Raw genomic sequence first — 16,088 nt, 5'->3', positions numbered from 1 at the left:
TCATGTTAGGCAAAAGGATGACATACTCAAGGTCCTTCAGTCAGTACATCGATGAACAAATATCACTCACTCAGGAGAAAAATAAACCCTCTTCAAGATTTATACATATACTTGAGGCAATAGTTGCTCTGGCCAAATCCTGAAGAACTGAGTTTTGAGTTGTTTGTAATTTGAGATTCTTCAACACTACCTTCTCAGTATCAACAAGTATTTCTCTTTTTTTTAAATTAATTCATTTTTAGTTTTCAACCTTCACTTTCACAAGATTTAGAGTTCCAAATTTAATTCCCATCTCTCCCCTCTTCCCATCCCAAAATATGAAGCATTCTGATTTCCTCTGCCCCCAATCTACCCTCCCTTATATCACACTTCTCCCTTCTCTCATCTCCCTTCCCTCTATTTTGTTGTAGGGCAAGATAGACTTCTATACTCTATTGCCTCTATGTCTTATTTCCCAGTTGCATGTAAAAACAATTTTTAGCATTTGTTTCTAAAATTTTGAGTTCCAACTTCTCTCCCTCCCTTCCTTCCCATCCATCCCCACTGAGAAGGCAAGCAATTTAATATAGGTTAAACATGTATAGTCATGCAAAACACCTCTATTACAGTCATGTTATGAAAGACTAGCTATATTTCCTTCCATCCCATCCTGTAACTATTCTCTTTTTTGACCCTGTCCTTCCTCAAAAGCTTTTAATTCTAATTACTCCTCCTCCATTTGACTTCCCTTCTGTCATTCCCCACCCTTCACTTATCCCATTCCTCCCTACTTTCCTGTAGTGTTAAATCAATTTTCATACAAAATTGAGTGTGCATGTTTTTTCCTCCTTAAGCCAAATTCAGTGCAAGTAAGGTTCACTCTTTCCCTCTCACCTCCCCGTCTTTCCCACTCACCTTCCCACCTTCCCCTCTATTGAAAAAGCTTTTCCTTTCCTCTTTGATGTGAGAGATAATTTACTCCATTCTATTTCTCCCTTTCTCCTTCTCCCAATATATTCCTCTCTCTCTACTTAATTTTATTTTTTTAAATCTCATCTCTTCATATTCCACTCACCTTGTGCCCTCTGTCTATATGTATATAATCACTCCAACTTCCTTAATACTGAAAAAACTCTCATGAATTACAAATATTATCTTTCATGTAGGAATGCAAACAGCTCAACTTTACTAAGCCCCTTATGATTTCTCTTTCCTGTTTACCTTCTCATGCTCCCTTTGATTCTTGTGTTTGAAAGTCAAATTTTCTATTCAGTTCTGCCCTTTTCATCAAGAATGCTTGAAAATCTTCTATTTCATTGAATGACCACTTTTTCCCCTGAAGTATTGTCCTCAGTTTCGCTGCGTAGGTGATTCTTGGTTTTAATCTTAGTTCCTTTGACCTGTGGAATATCATATTCCAGGTCTTCTGATCCCTTAATGTAGAAGCTGCTAGGTCTTGTGTTATCCTGATTGTGTTTCCACAATACTTGAATTGTTTGTTTTTGGCTGCTTGCAATATTTTCTCCTTGACCTGAGAGCTCTGGAATTTGGCTACAATATTACTAGGAGTTTTCCTTTTAGCATCTCTTTCAGGAGTTGATCAGTGGATTCTTTCTATATCTCTTTTACCCTCTAGTTCTAGAATATCAGGGCAGTTTTCCTTGATAATTTCTTGAAAGATAATGTCTAGGCTCTTTTTTTCATCATGGATTTCAGGTAGTCCAGTAATTTTAAATTCTCTTTCCTGGATCTATTTTTCAGATCAGTTGTTGTTCCAGTGAGATGTTTCACATTGTCTGCTATTTTTTTATTCCTTTGCTTTTGTTTTATAATTTCTTGACTTCTCCTAAAGTCATTAGTTTCCATCTGCTCCATTCTAATCTTTAAGGAATTCTTTCCTTCAGTGAGCTTCTGGACCTCTTTTTCCATCTGGCCAATTCTGCTTTTTAGGGCATTCTTCTCCACATTGGATTTTTGGACCTTTCTTGCCATTTAGGGTAGTCTATTTTTTAAGGTGTCATTTTCTTCAGCATTTTCGGGTCCCTATTAGCAAGCAGTTGACTCGTTTTTCATGATTTTCTTGCATCACTCTCATTTCTCTTCCCAATTTTTGCTCTACTTCTTTTACTTGATTTTCAAAATCCTTTTTGAGCTCTTCCATGGCCTGAGACCAATTCATATTTTTTCTTGGAGGCTTTGGATGTAAGAGCTTTTATTTTGTTGTCTTCCGTTTGTATATTTTGATCCTTCTTGTCACTAAAGTAAGATTCTATGGTCTGATTCTTTTTCTGGTTTTTGCTCATTTTCCCTGCTATTTACTTGACTTTTGAGCTCTTTGTCAAGGTACTTCTCTGCTTCCAGTGGAGGTGGGGGTTATACTGTCTGCCTCTCAATCCCCCCACAATCTATGGGACTAGAGCTCCAGAAACAGTCACTGCTGCTGCCCCTGCTACCTCTGTGGCTGCTTCAGACTCTTCCACCACCACCCTTCCACTGTCCTGGGGATGGGACCAGTTCACTCTACTCTCTCACACAACTCCCACAGGTTTTTTCCACTGACCTTCCAATTTGCCCTCAACATTTTGGGATTCTGAAGTCTGGAAATTGCCACCGGTGCCAGAGATTCAGGCCTGCTCAGGTTACATTTGTGTCAGCAAGGCCCATGCTGGACTGCACTCTGCTCCAAGTGTGGCATGATAGATGCTTCCTGTCGACCTTCCAAGCTCTCCTGGGCTGGAAATTTGCTTCACTCCATCATTCTGTGGGCTCTGTACTTCGAGAATTTATTTAGAGTCATTTTATAGGTATTTGGCTGGACTTTTGGGTTGAGCACTAGCAAGTCTCTGCTTCTACTCTGCCATGTTGGCTCTGCTCCCCTTGACCAGTTTTTCTTATGCCCAATATGTTCTACATACTGTGGTCAGTGCTGGAAATACAAAGACAGACAAAGAAACAGTCTCTGACTTCAAGGACATTACCTTTAATTGAGACAAAACATGTGTTCATATTAGTATACATACAATTATATAGTACATAAATAGGGACAATAGTCCAGTGATACAAACCCTTTAATATGTTACCTACTAAAGGGGCAATGGTGATGATTTCAGATGGTGGCTTAGGAACCTTAGGACAGAGTTCAGGAGAAGTCTATAAGTTTTAGAAGATTTAGGACTGAAAAAGGATTAATAAGAGGAGGGGTGGGTAAATTCAGGGAATATTTTATGAACTGAAGACAAAAAAAATTCAAGGTTAGACAACTTTCAGGAGTCAAGATGGTGGAGTAAGTAATAAAACACCCTAACTCTTCCATTCACCTCCAAACAACCATAAAACAGTACCTTCAAACAAATCCTGGAACAGCAGAACTAGCAAAAAGACAGAGTGAAACACTCTGTGAGTCTAAGAAACTTTGAAGGTAAATAGGAAAAGTCTGTGTCACTCAGGGAATGCAGTCCAGGACAGAAAGCATCTCAGAAAGCCAGTAACAAGCCCCGCCTCAATCAAACTAGTGGGAGATTCTGAACTCAGTGCAGGGGAGCAGGCAATCGCCAACACTAGGACCTCCCATGTGCCTCAGCATAGCCAGGGGGACAGGAAAACTCCATCTATGAGAAGTGCCACGTGCTTCACTGTAGTCCCAGTCAAACAGGCAAATACTAACCCTATGAGTTCCCAAGCAAACAGGAAGCTGCCAGTGGCCAGGCTGCCAAGTACTTCAGTGTATTCCTGGGGAAACACACTAGTGGCCTCAGCACACCCCAGTCACCAGCACAAGGACCCCAGCTCAGCACCAGGTAAATGCCTGACCTCAGCTCAGTACCAGAACCCTATGTCCTCCATAAGCACCAACCACCCTCCAAGAACATGCTCAGCACAGCACCTGTCACAAGGGTCTCCCAAGGGCCTCAAGGAAACAGTGCACCACAAGGTAAATAGTCAGGGCCTACAACCTCTAGCACAAGAAACCTGAGACAATATTCCTTCTGACCCAGGGTCAAAGATCAAATTTAAAGGAAAGGAAAAAAGCCAAAAAAGATGAGCAAAAAAATAAGAAAAAAAGAATCTGACATTAGAAAGTTATTATGGTGACAGGGAAGCTCATGACACAAACTCAGAAAAATATAACAATGTCAAAGCCCCAAAGAAAGTTGGGAAGTGGTCTGAATCCCAGAAAGAATTCATGGAAGAGCTCAAACAGGAGCTTAAAAATCATATTAGAGAGGTAGAAGAAAAATTGGGAAAATAAATGAAAGTGATTCAACAGAACTATGAAAAAAAGAGTCAACAGCTTGGAAAAAAAGAACAACTACTTTAAAAGTAGAATTGACCAAATGGAAAAATAGATATAAAATCCACAGAAGAAAACAACTCCTTAAAAAGTACAATTAGCCAAATGGAAAAGGAAGTACAAAAGCTAACTGAGGAAAACAACTCCTTATAAAATAAGTGGAAGCTAATGACTCTATGAGACATCAAGAATCAATTAAACAAGATCAAAAGAATGAAAAAATAGAAGAAAATGTAAAATATCTCATTAGAAAAACAATGGACCTAGAAAATAGATGCAATAGAGACAATGTCAGAATCATCAGACTACCTGAAAGCCATAATCAAAAGGAGTACTCTGTCAGCGTTTTTCAAGAAGTCTTCAAGGAAACCTGCTCTTGGTGTTCTGGAATGAGAGGGCAAAATAAGCATTGAAACAATCTACTGATCATCTCAGGAAAGAGACCTCAAAATAAAAACTTCAAGGAATATTACAGTCAAATTTCAAAACCATCAGGTCAAGGAAAAAATACTGCAAGTAGATATAGAAAACAACTCAAATATCAAGGAGCCACTTAGCAGCTTCAATATTAATGGATTGAAGGTATGGAACATGATATTCTGGAAGGTAAAGTAGATAGGTTTGTGTTCGTCTTCTGTTTTCAAAGAAGACCATGACATCAGAGAAACTATGACATGACTTGCACTTGACTTTGTTTTGAGTGAGGGAGGGCTGTGCAATGTCACCAGCCTCACTTTCTCTTCCTGAATCATCTGGATCCAGTGAGGAGATATTCATCAGGATGACTGAAGATGGCCCAAGATGCAATGGGAGACCTTGGCCTTTTGGGTAAGCTCTGTTCAGGTACTCACTTAGAGTGAGGTGACACCCATTCAGTGAATAGGCCTCTTTAAGAAGTGGTCAGGGAATGACCCCTTTAAAGTATTGCAAGTAGCTAGAAAGAAACAACTCAAATATCAGAGAACCACAATCAGGATTACATAGGACTTAGCGGGTGCAATATTAAAGGACTGTAGGTATGGTAAATGATATTCAGAAGGTAAAATAGCTAAGACTACAAGCAAGAATCACCTACTTGACAAAGTTCAGTACAATACTTCAAGGAAAAAAAAATGGTTATTCAATGAAATAGGAGAATTTCAAGCTTTCATTAGGAGAATAATTTATTATTTATTTCAAACATTATTTTCTTTTTAAATATTGAGTTCCAAATTGTCTCCCTTCCTCCGACCTGTCCCCTGCCCACTGGGAAGGCAAGCAATATGATATCAATCATAAATGTGAAATCATGCAATACATGTTTTCAGAGAGCCATATTTAAAATAAAACAGGAAAAACAAAGAAGGTGAGAAAATTATACTTCAATTTGCACTCTCTGGAGGTGAATAACATTTTTCCATCTTGAGTTCTTTGGAGTTGTCTTGGATCATTGTATTGATCATGCCTTTCACAGGTGATCATCATTACAACATTACTGTTACTGTTCACAGTGATCTCCCAGTTCTTCTCACTTCACTTTGCATCAGTTAACATAGTTTTTGCCACCTTTTTTCTGAAACCACCCTTCTTTTCATTTCTTATAATAATATAGTATTGCATTACAATCAAATGCTGCAACTTTTTCAGTCATTTCCCAATTGATGGGTATCACTTCAATATCCAATTGTTTGCCACCACAAAAAGAGCTGTTAGAAATATTTCTCTGTGTGTATGTTTGATGTCTTTGGGATTTTACAGTGACATTGCTGGGTCAAGGGGTACACCTAGTTTTTTAGCCCTTTGGGCATAGTTCCAGACTGTTTTCCAGCATAATTGGACCAATTCACAACTTTACTAGCAGTTCATTGGTGTACCTATTTTTTCCTCATCCCCTGCAGCATTTCTGATGGTACTTCAGAGTTGTTTTTAATTGGCATTTCTCTAATCAACAGTGATTTGAAGCATTTTTATATGACTATAGATAGCTTTGATTTCTTTTGAAAACTGCCTGCTCATACCATTTGACCATTTATCAAGTGAGGAATGGCTTTATTTTTGTAAATAAGAAATGAGACCTTTATCAGAGAAACTTACTATAATTTTTTTTCATATTACTTCATTGCCTATGGTAGCTTTTTAGCATACAGTAGTTTCCATGATTCTCTGTTTTAAGTAGGTTTCTTTTTGCCTTTACTTAGTCAGATATCATGATTACTACCCCTATCTTTTTTACTTCAGCTGAAGCATATTAGATTCCTCTCCAGCCCTTTATTTTACCTCGGTGTGCATGTCTTTTGTTTCAGGTGTGTCTCTTGTACACAGCATATTATTAAATTCTGTTTTCTAATGTATTTGGTATTTGCTTTCATTTTATAGGTAAACTCATTCCATTCACATTCCCAGTTTTGCTTACTAACTGAATTTCCCTCCATCCCAACATCTTTCTTTTTTCCCTTTCCTCTTTTTATTCTGTCATTTCTCAAAAAACTATTTTATTTCTGATCACTGCCTCCCTTAATTTGCCCTCCCCTTTGTCATTCACCTACTTTGTTTTATCTCCTTCCCCTCCTATTCCCCTACTGGATGTATTACATTTGTATATACAATAGAATATATATGTTTGTTGTCCTTCATTCTCAAAGAGGACCAAAATGATATCACCATGATAAAGTGAAGTTTCAATGGTGCTGATCACACCAATACAAGCTCGGAATGCTCTACCACAGTTTTGGCACAAAGAGTCCATGTGAACATTTGGGGTAGTTACTCCAAATTTGTGCATTTCTTTGTGCTGTTTCAATTCTGCTTTCTTCATAGAGCACAGCACACTTTCTGATGTGGGCATGTCATGCTGAGCGGCCCTGTCCCAGTGTCTCCCATATCGCACAATCAAATCCAAAGTTCTTGAGAGAGACCTTGAAAGCGTCCTTGCATTATTTCTTCTGACTATGATGTGATCGCTTGCCCCATGTGAGTTCGCTATAAAATAGTCTTTTTGGCAAGCATACATTTTGAATTTGAACAACGTGGCCAGCCCATCAGAGTTGTGCTTTCTGAAGCACAGTTTGAATCTTTGGCAGTTTCGTTTAATCAAGCAACTCAGTGTCTGGTATCCTATCCTGCCAGGTGATCTTCAGAATCTTCCTAAGCCAGTTCAAATGAATACTATTCAGTTTTCCAGCATGGCGCTGGTAGAAAGTCCATGTTTAAGAGGCAAACAACAGTGAGGTCAGCACAACGGCTTTGTAGACCTTCAGTTTGGTAGTCAGTCTAATAACTGTTCTCTTCCAAACTTTTCTTCACAACCTCCCAAACACTGAGCTACCTCTGGAAATGCGTGCATCAACCTCATTGTCAATGTGTACATCCCTGGAAGGTACACTTCCAAGGTAAGTGAACTTATCCACAGAATGCAAAACCTCCCCATTTGTTGTAACCAATGGTTCCACTTAAGAATGGTGTGGTGGTGGCTGATGGAGCATCTGTGTTTTCTTGGCGTCAGTTATTAGGCCAAAATTAGCACAGACAGCAGAGAATTGAGCCACACTTTGTGGCATCTCAGCTTCAGAGGCTGCACTGAGTGCACAATCATCTGCAAACAAAAAATCATGCACCAACACTTCCTTGACTTTTGTCTTGGCTTATAGCCTTATCAAATTGAAGAACTCACCATCAGTACAGTAGTTGACGCCATGTTCATCTTCATTGAAAGCATTTGACAGCATGGTTGAAAACATCATTTTAAAAAGCATGGGAGCAAGGACACATCCCTGTTTCACTCCATTGGTGACTGGGAAGGCATGAGACCACTGTCTACTATCCAGAACCCGGGCAAATACGCCATCATGAAATTGATGTACAATGCTGATAAACTTCTCTGGGCAACCAAAGTTTGACAAAATTTTCCATAAGCCCTCACGACTAACAGTGTCAAAGGCCTTGGTCAGATCTACAAATGTTATGTACAGACCTCTGTTCTGCTCCTGGCTTCTCCTGGAGTTGTTGGGCAGCAAACACCATATCGACTGTTCCTCAGCCCTTTCTGAAGTCACACTGGCTCTCAGCTATATAACCATCTTCCAGGTGAAGGAACAGCCTATTAAGGAGGACTCTAGCAAGAATCTTTCCGTCAATGACTAAGAGAGAGAACCCCTGTGATTATCGCAGGACAATCTATTCCTTTTACCTTTATAGAAATGGACAATGGAGGCATCCTTTAAACTCCTGTGGGATAATATCCTCTTGCCATATAAGCTAGAATATTTCAGTCAGCTTTTGTATGAACAATGGTCCCCCTACCTTGTAAATCTCAGCTGGAATAGAATCAGCACCAGGTGCTTTGCCACATGAGAGGAGCCAAATGGCACTCAAAACCTCTTCTTCAGTTGGAAGTTTAGCTAAGAAGGGATTGACTTCGATCTGAGGTAAACAGTCAATGATCTCAGCATTGTTTGGTGATGGTCTGTTAAGAACACTATGGAAGTGCTCAGCCCATCTCTCTAGGATCATTTCCTTATCACTAATCAATGTGGCTCCATCAGCACTGAATATTTGTGATGCACAATAGATTTTAGGTCCATAAATAGCTTTCAGTGAATCATAAAATCTCTTTGGATTGTTACTATCAACACAAAACTGAATTTCATCTGCCTTCCTACTGAACCACGAATCTTGCATCTCTTTAAGCTTTGCTTGTACTTTGCTTTTGATGGAATTAAATGTTGCTTTCTTATATCCTGTGGAGTTCTCTTTTTTTGTTTAACAGCTTCTGAATTTCCCCATCATTTTCATCAAAACAATCTTGGTGTTTGCTAGTGTTCTGATCCAGATGAGCAAACGCAGTACTGTACACCAAATCTCTGAAAGCTGCCCACTCCTTTTCTTCTCCACTGTTTCCAACGGTGTGTTGGTTCAACTTTCCCTCCAAGTTGACAAGAAACTGTTCACACTCAGAGAAGAGCTCTAATTTGTTGACATTAATTCTTCTGGTAATCATTTTGCTTTGGGGGCGGCACTTTTGATGAATGTGAATATTTAGTATGGAAGGGACAAGTCTATGATCAGTCCAGCACTCTGCTCCATATATTGCCTTTATTACTCTCACATCTTGTCTGTCTCTTCTCCTTACAATCACCTAGTCTGTTAGATGCCAATGTTTGCTGCAAAGGTGCATCCATGAAGTTTTATTGCGTTTAGGTAAATAGAAAACAATGTTGGTGATGAGAAGGTCATGCAATGCACAAGTCTTCAGCAGTAAAAGACCATTGCTGCTGCTGTTTCCAACTCCATTCCTCCCTAGGTCTCCCTGCCAAGTCTGATAGTCTGAGCCTACTTTAGTATTAAAGTCGCCCAGAATTATAAACTTGTCCTCTTTTGGCCCATTGATGATAAGGGTCTCTAGGTCTTCATAAAATTTTTCTTTGGCCTCATCAGTGTTTGTCATGGTGGAAGCATAGGCACTGATGATAGTGGCATGGCTTTTCCTATAAATGGCAATTGCATTATCATAAGCCTGTGATTCACTCCTTTTGGCAGGCATACCAGCTTGATGACTAGATTAGTTTTGATTGCAAAACCTACAACAGCTTCATGGCACTCCCCTTCACTGTGGCCACTCCAGAATTGTGCGTATCCAGATCCAAACTTCAGTAAGCTGGCCTTCATTTGCCAGCCTTGTTTCACTCAGGGCTGCTGTTTGAATGCGATACCTGTTGGTTTTTCTTGCAACAAGAGCAGTTCGTCTTCCAGGTCTACTGGATTTTGGGTTGCCTGTAAGTGTGCGCATGTGCCATGTGCCGGTGGTGAGTGGAATCATCTTAGCATATTTTTGAACACTTTGTAAGTTTTTTGTGTGTGTTTTGAGAACAGAGTGGCATTCCCCACCTACCACGGTAATCAAGCCAGGGTTTGGTAAGCAGACAATTTTTAGGGCACCTTTTCTAGCCCTCTTTCTCACACCAGGAGGTGAGTAGTACAATCCTTATAAGGCTGCTCAGACACACTATGGACTGCCAGATCCCACTGCTGCTTCCAGTGAGAAACGACCCTATGGTCTGGGTCACCTGTCTGCAGGGTTGTGACTACAGCTCCCTGCTGCTTCACCTCTTTCCCGTAGTCACAGGACTTTGAGGTATAATAGTAAAATAGCATAGGTGATGTCTTTTGACTCATGCATAAATTGGATATCAGGGAAGCAGAGTTGCACGAAATCATCAGCCGCACTCTGTCCTCCAGAGTCATCATAGTCCAGTGGTAGGACACAATAAATGGCTTAGGATGCAGTGGATGACCTTGGCTTCTTTGGTGTCTAACCAAACTCTAAGCTCTCCATATCACTTGCTTCAGCTGCCTTCATGCCTGTTGGAACAAATTCTTCTCATCCGCTCATTCCACCAGAGGAACTCTTCAAATGCTTGGTGTAGATACCCCTCTAACTCACCAATAGGTTTTAGAGACACCTTGGTTACCCTCAAACTGATTTTGCCCGAGTGACAAAATGGCTTACTGGGGTGTAGTCTTTGCACATGCTGCAGCGTTTTGGAACCACAGGTGAGAGTTGGGTGAAACAGGTGGACTTCAAAGGTGGAAAGAGCCCCGAAAAGGGCTCGGCAGCCATCACACCATAGGTACTGGTCCTCCTCCCTGAATACTCCCTACATCCCACAACTGAATTATATATATATATATATATATATATATATATATATATATATATATATATATATATATATATATATATATATATATATATATATATATATATATATATATATATATATTCCGTCTCTAAGAAGGCAGTATTTAATTCCATCAAAAGTAAAGTACAAATGAAGCCTAGAGAGATGCAGGATTCTTAGCTCAGTAAGAAGGCAGATGAAATTCAGGTTTTTTGCTGATAATAACAATCGAAAGCACTTTTATGATGCCCTAAAAGCTATTTATGGACCGAAGACCTATGGTGCATCTCAACTACTTGGTGCTGATGGAGTCACATTAATTAGTGATAAGGATATGATCCTAGTGAGATGGGCAGAACACTTCCATGATACTCTCAGCAATCATCAACCAATGCTGAAGCCATTGAATGTTTACCTCAAGTTAATCCCTCTCTAGCTGAAGTTCCAACTGTGAAAATGGTTTTGAGTGCCATGAGGTGGTGATTTTATTCCAACTGAGATTTACAAGGTAGGAGGTCCATTGCTCATACAAAAATAGACTGAAATATTCCGGGTTATATGGCAAGAGGAGGTTATCCTCCAGGAGTTTAAGGATGCCTCCATTGTCCATCCCTACAAAGTAAAGGAAATATAATGTCCTGTGACAGTTACAGGGTGGGGGAAGCGTCTTTCTCTCAGTCGTTGCTAGCAATATTCTTGTCAGAGTCCTCATTAATAGGCTGATTCTTCATGTGGAAGATAGAGGTCTACCTGAGAGCCAGGGTGACTTCAGGAAGGGCAGAGGAACAGTTGATATGGTGTTTGCTGCCTGACAAATCCAAGAGAAATGCCAAGAGCAGATAAGAGGTCTGTACACAACATTTGTAGATCTAATCAAGACCTTTGATACCGTTAGTCATCAGGGCCCATGCAAAATTACGTCAAAATTTGGTTGCCAAGAGAAGTTCATCAGTATCATATGTCAATTTCATGATATCATGCTTGCCCAGATTCTGGTTAGTGGACAATACTCTTGTGCTTTCCCAATCACCAATGGAGTGAAAAAAAGCTCTGTGCTTGCTCCCTTGCTTTTTAGCATGATGTTTTCAGCCATGTTGTGAAATGCCTTCAATAAGAATGAACATGACATCAAGGTCAGCTACCGTGTTGATGGTAAATCCTTCAACTTTAAAAGGCTACAAGCCAAGACCAAAATGGTGGGAGTGTTGGTGCATGACTTTTTGTTTGTGTATGACGATGCATTCAATGCAGCCTCTGAAGCTGAGATACAACAAAGTATGGATCAATTCTCTGCTGCCTGTGCTAATTTTAGCCTAACAATTAACACCAAGAAAACATAGGTGCTCCATCAGCCACCACTCCACCATTCATATGTCGAACCATCAGTTACAGCAAAGGGAGAAATTTTGAATGATCTGGATAAGTTCACTTACCTTGGCAGTATACTTTCCAAAGATGTACATATTGATAATGAGGCTGATGTACATATTGCCAGAGCCAGCTCAGTACTTGGGAGACTCCAAAGGAAATTGTAGGGGAGAAGAGGTATTAAACTGAGTACCAAACTGAAAGACTACAAAGATATTGTGCTGACCTCCTTGTTGTATGCCTGTGAAACCTGGACAGTCTAGGAGTGCCATGCCAGGAAACTCCTTTTTAACTGCATGTATTATCTCCCATGTAGGAAGGTAAACAGCTTAACTCGGTGATGATTGCTCTTTCATGTTTACCTTTCCATCCTCCTCCTGAGTCTTCTGTTTGAATATCAAATTGTCTATCCAACTTTGGTCTTTTCATCAACAATGCATGAAAGTCCTCTATTTCATTGAATGACCATTTTTCCCCTGAAGTATTATATTCAGTTTTGCTGGGTAGGCGATTCTTGGTTTTAATCCTAGTTCCTTTGATTTTGGGAATATCATATTCCACGCCCTTTGATCCCTTAATGTAGAAGCTACATCCTGTGTTATCCTGATTGTGACTCCACAGTCTTTGAACTGATTCTTTCTGACTGCTTGAAGTATTTTTCTTTGACCTGGAAGTGCTTGAATTCAGCTATATTTTAATATTCCTGGGAGTTTTCTTTTGGGGATTTCTTTGAGGTAATGTTCTGTAGATTCTTTCAATGTCTATTTCATGGACTGGTTCTAGGAAATCAGGGCAGTTTTACTTGATAATTTCTTGAAATATGATGTCTAGGTTCTTTCTTTTATTATGACTTTCAGATAGTCCAATATTTCATAAATTATCTTGTTGTGTTATATTTTCCTGATCAATTGTTTTTTTCATGATATATTTCACATTCTTCTGTCTTTCATTCTTTTGACTTTATTGACTTTCTATTGTTTCATGGAGTCATTAGTTTCCATTTGTCCAATTCTAATTTTTAAGGAATTATTTTCTCTAGTGAGACTTTGTACCTCTGTTTTATTTGGCCAATTGCTTTTTTAAGGAGCTTTTTTATTCCTGGAATTTTTGTGCCTCCTTTCTTTGTACCTGTCTTTCTTTTTAAGGAGTTCTTTTCTTCAGAAAATTTTGTGCTTTTTTTACCATTAGGCCAATTCTGCTTTTTTATTTTTATTGTGTTTATTTATATATTTTTAGTTTTCAACATACATTTCCACAAAATTTTGAGTTCTGAATTTTCTCATCATCTCTCCACTCCCCTCGACCCAAAACGTGGTGCATTCTGATTAACCCTTCCGCCAATCTGCCCTCCCTTCTATCACACCCCTCCCTTCCCTTGTCCCCATCTTCTCTCTTTTCTTTTAGGGCAAGACAGATTTCTATACCCTATTACCTGTATTTCTTATTTCCCAGATGTATGCAAAAACAATTCTCAACATTTATTCCTAAGACTTTGAATTCCAGTTTCTCTCCCTTCCTCCCTCCCCACCCATCCCCACTGAGAAGGCAAGCAGTTCTATATAGGATATATATGTGTAGCTTTACAAAAGACTTCCGTGATAGGCATGTTGTATAAGACTAACTGTATTTCCCTCCATCCTATTCTGTCCCCCATTTATTCCAATCTCTTTTGAGTTTGTCCCTCCCCAAAAGTGTTTACTTCGAACTCCTTCCTCCCATTTGCCCTCCCTTCTATCATCCCCCCCACCTCACTTATCTCCTTCTTCACTAAATTCCTGTAGTGTAAGATAAATTTTCATACCAAATTCAGTGAGCATGTTATTCCCGCCTTAAGTCAAATGAGATGAGAAGAAGTTTCACTTTTTCCCTCTCACCTCCCCACTTTTCTCCTCCACTGAAAAAGGTTTTTCTTGCCTCTTTCATGAAATATATTTTGCTCCATTCCATTTCTCCCTTTCTTCTCCCAATATATTCCTCTTTCACCCCTTAATTTTATTTTTTAGATATCATTCATTTATAATCAACTCATCCTGTGCTCTCTTTCTATGTATATATGTGTAATCCCTCCAACTACTCAAATATTGAGAAAAGTTTCAAGTTACAAATATTATCTTTCCATGTAGTAATGTAAACAGTTCAACTTTAGTAAGTTCCTTATGATTTCTCTTTCCTTCTTACCTTTTCATGCTTCTCTTGATTCTTGTGTTTGAAAGTTAAATTTTCTATTCAGCTCTGGTCTTTTCATCAAAAATGTTTGAAAGTCCAATAATTTTTAAATTGTCTCTCCTTGATCTGTTTTCCAGGTCAGTTGTTTTGCCAATGAGATATTTCACACCTATTTTTTTCATTCTTTTGGTTTTGTTTTATAATTTCTTGGTTCCTCATGAAGTCATTAGCTTCCATCTGCTCCATTCTAATTTTTAAAGAATTATTTACTTCAGTGAGCTTTTGAACCTCCTTTTCCATTTACCTAATTCTGCTTTTTAAAGCAATCTTCTCATTGTTTTTTTGAATCTCTTTTTCCAATTGAGGTAGCCTATTTTTAAAGGTGTTTTTTCAATACTAGAGCAGAAGAAGCCACAAAACGACAGAGTGAAAGAGATTTCCAGCCCAAGGCAACCTGGAAGGCTGACAGGAAAGATCTATTGCACTGGGCATGAAGCAGAGTGCAGCCCAGCATGGGCCACACAGCATGTCAGGGACAGGAATGGAGCAGTCTTCAAGGTACCACGAGCAGCATCTGCAGGTCCCAGATTCTTCAACTCACAAATGCCAAAGACACCTTTAGAGGTTAATGAGAAAGCTCTTTCACTTGAGTGAGAAGGGAACGCAGCAGTCTAGCCCTGGTCCCAGGCAGTGGTAGCTTCCATTGTTGGAGTCCTGGCCTAAAGTCCCTGGGGGAATTGAGCAGATGATCTGAATCTCAGCCCTGAGTGGCTGCCCAGGGATGAGGAGAAGTGCTGGTATGGTGGAGCTTGTGGAGGCTCTGGAGAGGGAATACTTCTCACAGACCAGAGCACAGGCCAAGCTAATGACTTTATGAGAAACCAAGTCCTCTCCCTTGATTGTGCCATCTTGGAGAAACTGAGAACTCGCCAGTCCCCTGAATATACCCTCCCCTTGACAAAGAATGCAAAAGTCAAATGAATGGCTGGGAAGATTCCCCAAAAAGGGAAAAAGAATAAGACAATAATAGGTTACTTTCTTGGTGAGCAGGTATTTTCTTCCATCTTTTCAGATGAGGAGGAGCAACACATGCCATCAGAGGAAGACCTAGGGGTCAGTGTTTCTGCATCCAAAACCTCTAAAGTGGATGTGCAGTGGTCTCAGGCTATGGAAGAGCTCAAAAAGGATTTTGAAAATCAAGTAAGACAGGTGGAGGAAAGGTTGGGAGGAGAAATGAGAGTGATGTAAGAAAATCATGAAAATCAGGTTCACACCTTGCTAAAGGAGACCCAAAAAATACTGAAGAAATTAATTAGCACCTTTAAAAATAGACTAACTCAAATGGCAAGAGAGGTCCAAAAAGCCAACGAGGAGAAGAATGATTTAAAGAGCAGAATTAGCCAAATGGAAAAAAGGGTTCAAAAGCTCACTAAAGAAAGGAGTTCTCTAAAAATGAGAGTGGAGCAGATGTTAGCTAATGACTTTATGAGAAACCAAGAAATTATAAAACAAAACCAAAAGAGTGAAAAAAACAGATGTGAAATATCTCGTTGGAAAAACAATTGACCTGGAAAACAGATCCAGAAGAGACACTTTAAAAATTATGGAACTACCTGAAAGCCTTGATC

This window comes from Notamacropus eugenii, chromosome X, assembly GCF_028372415.1.
Source record: "Notamacropus eugenii isolate mMacEug1 chromosome X, mMacEug1.pri_v2, whole genome shotgun sequence".
In the NCBI taxonomy this organism is placed as follows: domain Eukaryota; kingdom Metazoa; phylum Chordata; class Mammalia; order Diprotodontia; family Macropodidae; genus Notamacropus; species Notamacropus eugenii.
This window is presented reverse-complemented; position numbering follows the sequence as displayed.